At 42.7% G+C, this 5,983-nt stretch overlaps 1 pseudogene; it reads left to right on the top strand.

The window, feature by feature from the left end:
- The first annotated feature begins 5,509 nt into the window (after window positions 1–5,509).
- LOC126068460 (keratin-associated protein 12-4-like) lies at window positions 5,510–5,983 on the top strand (annotated as a pseudogene).

The raw sequence follows: 5,983 nt of genomic DNA, 5'->3' as shown, positions 1-5,983 counted from the left end.
AATTAGTCGATATTCAACCATTTCAAGAGGTGGCATATGATCAGAAACCGATGGTACTGAAGGAGGAAGTCTAAGCTGCTCTGAAGGCATTGGTGAAAAACAAGGCTCCAGGAATTGATGGAATATCAATTGAGATGTTTCAACAAACAGATGCAGCGCTGGACGTGCTCACTCATCTATGCCAAGAAATATGGAAGACAGCTTCCTGGCCAACTGACGGGAAGAGATCCATATTTATGCCTATTCCCAAGAAAGGTGATCCAACCGAATGTGGAAATTATAGAACAATATCATTAATATCACAAAAACAAACAAACAAAAAGTTCTGTTGTGCATAGGGTCGCTATGAGTAGGAACCGAGTCGACAGCACCTAACAACAACATACAAAGCCAACAGCCAACATCACCCTAAGTGGAGAGAGTCTGAAAACACTCCCATTGAGATTGGGAACCAGACACGAATGCGCTTTATCACCACTCTTATTCAACATTGTGCTGGAAGTCCTAGCCAGAGCAATTAGGCTAGATAAAGAAATAAAGGGCATCCAGATTGGCAAGGAAGAAGTAAAAGTTTCTCTATTTGCAGATGACATGATCTTATACACAGAAAATCCTAAGGAATCCTCCAGAAAACTACTGAAACTAATAGAAGAGTTCAGCAGGGTATCAGGATACAAGGTAAACATACAAAAATCAGTTGGATTCCTCTACACCAACAAAAAGAACATTGAAGAGGAAATCACCAAATCAATGCCATTTACAGTAGCCCCCAAGAAGATAAAATACTTAGGAATAAATCTTACCAGAGATGTAAAAGACTTACACAAAGAAAACTGCAGTACACTTCTGCAAGAAACCAAAAGAGACTTACATAAGTGGAAGAACATACCTTGCTCATGGATAGGAAGACTTAATATTATAAAAATGTCTATTCTACCCAAAGCGATCTATACATTTAATGCAATTCCGATCAAAATCACAACGACATTCTCTAATGAGATGGAGAAACAAATCACCAACCTCATACAGAAGGGAAAGAGGCCCTAGATAAATAAGGCATTACTGAAAAAGAACAAAGTGGGAGGCCTTACTTTACCTGATTTTAGAACCTATTATACTGCTACAGTAGTCAAAACAGCCTGTTACTTGTAGAACAACAGATACATAGACCGATGGAACAGAATTGAAAACCCAGACATAAATCCATCCACATATGAGCAGTTGATATTTGACAAAGGCCCCAAAACAGTTAAATGGGGAAAAGACAGTCTTTTTTACAAATGGTGCTGGCATAACTGGATATCCTTCTGCAAAAAAATGAAACAAGACCCATACCTCACTCCATGCACAAAAACTAACTCAAAATGGATCAAAGACCTAAATATAAAATCTAAAGCGATAAAGATCATGGAAGAAAAAATAGGGACAATGCTAGGAGCCCTAATACATGGCATAAACAGTATATAAAACATTATAAAGAATGCAGAAGAAAAGCTAGATAACTGGGAGCTCCTAAAAATCAAACACCTGTGCTCATCCAAAGACTTCACCAAAAGAGTAAAAAGACTACCTGGAGACTGGGAAAAAGGTTTTAGCTATGACATTTCCGATCAGTGCCTGATCTCTAAAATCTACATGATACTGCAAAAACTCAACTGCAAAAAGACAAATAACCCAATTAAAAAATGGGCAAAAGATATGAATAGACACTTCACTAAAGAAGACATTCAGGTAGCTAACAGATATATGAGGGAATGTTCATGATCATTAGCCATTAGAGAAATGCAGATCAAAACTACAATGAGATTCCATCTCACTCCAACAAGGCTGCCAAGACACACAAAAGAATAAATGTTGGAGAGGCTGTGGAGAGATTGGAACACTTCTACACTGCTGGTGGGAGTGCCAAATGGTACAAGCACTTTGGAAATCGATTTGGCACTTCCTTCAAAAGTTAGAAATAGAACTACCATACGATCCAGCAATCCCACTCCTTGGAATATATCCTAGAGAAATAAGAGCCTTTACACAAACAGATATATGCACTCCCTTTTTTTTTTTTTTATAGAGTATAGAGTGTTCCAGAAGGCTGACATCATGTGGTCAGCTATTAGCCTTGTAGATTTAGTCTAGTCTTTATTTCACAAAATTAAATTCCTTTTTTAAGTGAAACATGACCCTTGCTCCCCTCTTGTGGCCGAGGGATGGAGGGAGGGGTACCCTGTATTTAATTATCATTTTTTTTAGGGACTATGCGCATTGTTAAAGGAACTATCTGGGGTTAACAAGGGGCCAGTGTTTGGTTTAGGTGCCGAATTATCTGGACCCCTCTCTGACCCTGCTTATACCTCTCAGGCAAGTCCTAGTTTGAGAGCAGAAGTCCTGTGATTTGTCTAAATCTTTAGTAACTGATTGCTGGGAATTCAGGCATAAGGTTTAGTAAATCCAGCGCCTGGACCATCTCGGATTTTGTTTTTATTCATTGTTTTATCCCCCTTGAGTGTGAGCCTCATTTTCTTATATCTTTGTATGTCTATTGATTTTTTTATTGTACATTTGACGTCATGGATAATACGTTTCGTAGACTCTGTTGTTGTTGTTGTTAGATGCCCTTGAGTCAGTTCCTACTAATTGAAATCCTATGTACAACAGAATGAAACACTGCCTGGTTCTGCACCAACCTCACCATCTTTGTTTTGCTTGAGCCCATTGTTGTAGCCAGTGTGTCTATTCATCTCGTTGAGAGTCTTCCTCTTTTTATCTGACGCTCCACTTTCCCAAACATGATGTCCTTCTCCAGGGACTGGTCCCTCCTGATAAAATGTCCACAGTACGTGAGATGAAGTATCTCCATCCTTGCTTCTACAAAGTACCCTGATTGCACTTCTTCCAAGATAGGTTTGTTCATTCTTCTGGCAGTCCATGTGGTTGTTGTTGTTAGGTGCCATGGAGTTAGTTCCGACTCATAGCTTCCCTATGTACAACAGAAGGAAACATTGCCCAGGCCGGTCCCATCCTCATGATTGTTATGTTTGAGCCCATTGTTTCAGCCACTGTGTCTATCCACCTTGTTGAGGGCCTTCCTCTTCTTCTCGGACCCTCTACTTTACCAAGCATGGTGTCCTTCTCCAGGGACTGGTCCCTCCTGATAACATGTCTGAATTACTTGAGACAAAGTCTCACCATCACCGCTTCCAAGGAACATTCTGGCTGTACTTCTTCCAAGACAGATTTGTTTGTTCTTTGGCAGTTCATCGTATATTGAGCATTCGTTGCCAACATCATAACTCAAAAGTGTCAGTTCTTCTTCCGTCCTCCTTATTCATTGCTCAGCTTTCGCGTGCATATGAGGCGATTGAAAAAACCGTGGCTCGGGTCAGGTGCACCTTAGTCCTTAAAGTGACATCTTTTCTTTTTCACACTTCAAAGTGGTCTTTTGCTGGAGATTTGCCCAAAGAAATGCCCGATTTCTTGACTGCTGTTTCCATGGGAGTTGATTGTGGATCCAAGTAAAATAAAGTCCTTGATAACTTTAACCTTTTCTCCATTTTTTATGATATTGCTTAATGGTCTAGTAGTGAGGATTTTAGTTTTCTTTATGTTGAGATGTAATCCATACTGAAGGCTGTGGTCTTTGATTTTCATCAGTAAGTGCTTCAAGTCCTCTTCACTTTCAGCAAGCAAGGTTGTGTCATCTGCATAACACAGGTTGTTAATGAGTCTTCCTCCAATCCTGATGCCCTGTTCTTCTTCATATAGTCCAGCTTCTTGGATTATTTGCTCAGCATACAGATTGAATAACTATGGTTAAAGGATACAGTTCTGAAGCACATCATTCCTGACTTTAAACCGCACAATATCCCCTTGTTTTGTTTGAATGACTGCCTCTTGATCTATGCATAAGTTCATCATGCACACAATGAAGTCTCCTGGAATTCCCATTCTTCACGTTGTTCTCCATAATTTGTAATGACCCACACAGTCGAATGCCTTCGCATAGTCAATAAAACGCAGGTAAACATCTTTCTGGTACTCTCTGCTTTTAGCCAGGATCCATCTGACATCAGCAATGACAGTCTTCATTCCAAGTCCCTTTCTGAAAGTGGCTTGAATTTCCAGCAGCTGTTGTACTGATGCAACTGCTTTTGAATGACCTTTAGCAAAATTTTACTTGTGTGCAATATTAATGTCTTCTCAGCAGATCTTGTTATGGATTATTTTAGGTGTTTCTAGGGCATTCTAGAGTAGGTCTTACCCTAGAGAGTGGTCCATACTCCTAAGTGTGGAATATACAGGGTCTCAGCTGGATATCACGGAGTTCAACTCTCAACTTTTAGCAGCTTCTCTGTGATGAGCACCCAGTGGTCTTGTTCTGAGCATGTATGGCCCCATCCTCTTCCCTAGATTCACAGGGGACCCTCACATAGACTCATGGGAGCTGTTCTGTGTATAGCTCCCTCCTCTCTGATACCCCACCCCTCAGATTCCAGGTGCTTAACTTCCCCAAACACTGACCTCTTCCCCTCAGTATTTGGGGCCATTATGTTCTTCTCAGACTCTAGCTCACCACACGGCATTTAGGAAGTTGGCCCCAAATATAGAGCTGGATGAATGTGGAGCTCACCTTATGAATTTCCCTTCTCTCTGGAATAAAAGTCTTGCGTTGCTTGTTGATCACTGTCTTAAGACATAGTGAGATAATTTTTTTCCTTGTATAATTGGCTGGAGGGCTAGTCTGGCACCAGTCACTTTATCAATTTCTGCAAGTGTTATGTGGTTCTCCATATTGAACTCTTGACTCCTGTGACCCAGGGGTCACAATACCTCACTGGTCACATGCTTGGCCTAACCCTTGTCCCTATCCTTGGTTTAGGACATCCTGCTACTTTATATTATGTTGATTAACTATGAGGCTATCTCAAGAAAGGATCTAAAAAAGGTAGTTTTCCATGACCAACACCCTTCAAGCTTCACTTAACCTATGGATAAATAGTCTTCCTATGTATTTTCTGGGTTATGTACCAGACAGCTCCCAACTCTAGCTCTCAGCTCTAGAAACTCAAAGTGGAATGAGCCGGCCGCAGTTCTTCACTACTGTTGTGGCACATGGGAGAAGTATAGAATTTGTGGTTATTTGATGATTGTTGTCATACCAAGAGGAAAACCTGGAGATCCATGTTTTAGAGATGATGTAAAGTTAACACAAGTGAAATGTTAATGATCGAAACTGAATGCAGAGAGCCAGGAAGACAGATGGGCGTGTTTCCCTGTGAAATGAGCTTAAGAAGGTGCAATTAGTCATGAAGCCAATGCCAAAAGAGAAAAACCCACAACAGAATATAAGGTTCTGGGAGACAGCCCAGAGGAAGCACAAACAAGGAAAATATTAGTTGTGCTTCTGTGTTGCCTGGATGCCCGTATGCCCGGGCTATAAATGCCATTCAACAGAATGAGGCTACAGACCTGCTTCCACCTCCTTCTTGAAACCTTCTCCAGCCATACACCCACCATGTGCCACACCTTCTGCTCCACGGGCTGCCAGTTGGCCTGCTGTCCACCCCCTTGCTGTGTCCCCACCGCCTGCTGCTCACCCTTGGGCTGTGGGAGCTCCTGCTGCTGCCCAGTGTCCTGTGTGACTCTGCTGTGCTGACCTGTGTGCGGCGTGGCCAGCTCCTGCCAGTCACCCTGTGGGGTTGCCAGCAGCTGCTCTGGTAGTTGCCAGTCCCTGTGCTTCCCTATGGCCTGTGGCCAGGCCTCCTCCTGCAGCTCGACCTCCTCCTGCAGCTCAGCCTGCTGTGTGCCCAGCCCCTCTCAAGCAACCTGCTGTGTGCCCCTGAGCTTCAAGCCCACCGTGTGTGTGCCCATGAGCTGTAAGCCCGCTGTGTGTGTGGTCCCTTCCTTCCAGTCTTCTTGCTGCTGCCAACCCTCCTTCCCCACCCTTGTCTTCAGGCCTGTCATCTGTGGCACCCGTTCTTCCTGCTGA

Source organism: Elephas maximus, chromosome 2, assembly GCF_024166365.1.
Source record: "Elephas maximus indicus isolate mEleMax1 chromosome 2, mEleMax1 primary haplotype, whole genome shotgun sequence".
Taxonomy (NCBI): domain Eukaryota; kingdom Metazoa; phylum Chordata; class Mammalia; order Proboscidea; family Elephantidae; genus Elephas; species Elephas maximus.
This window is presented reverse-complemented; position numbering and strand designations above follow the sequence as displayed.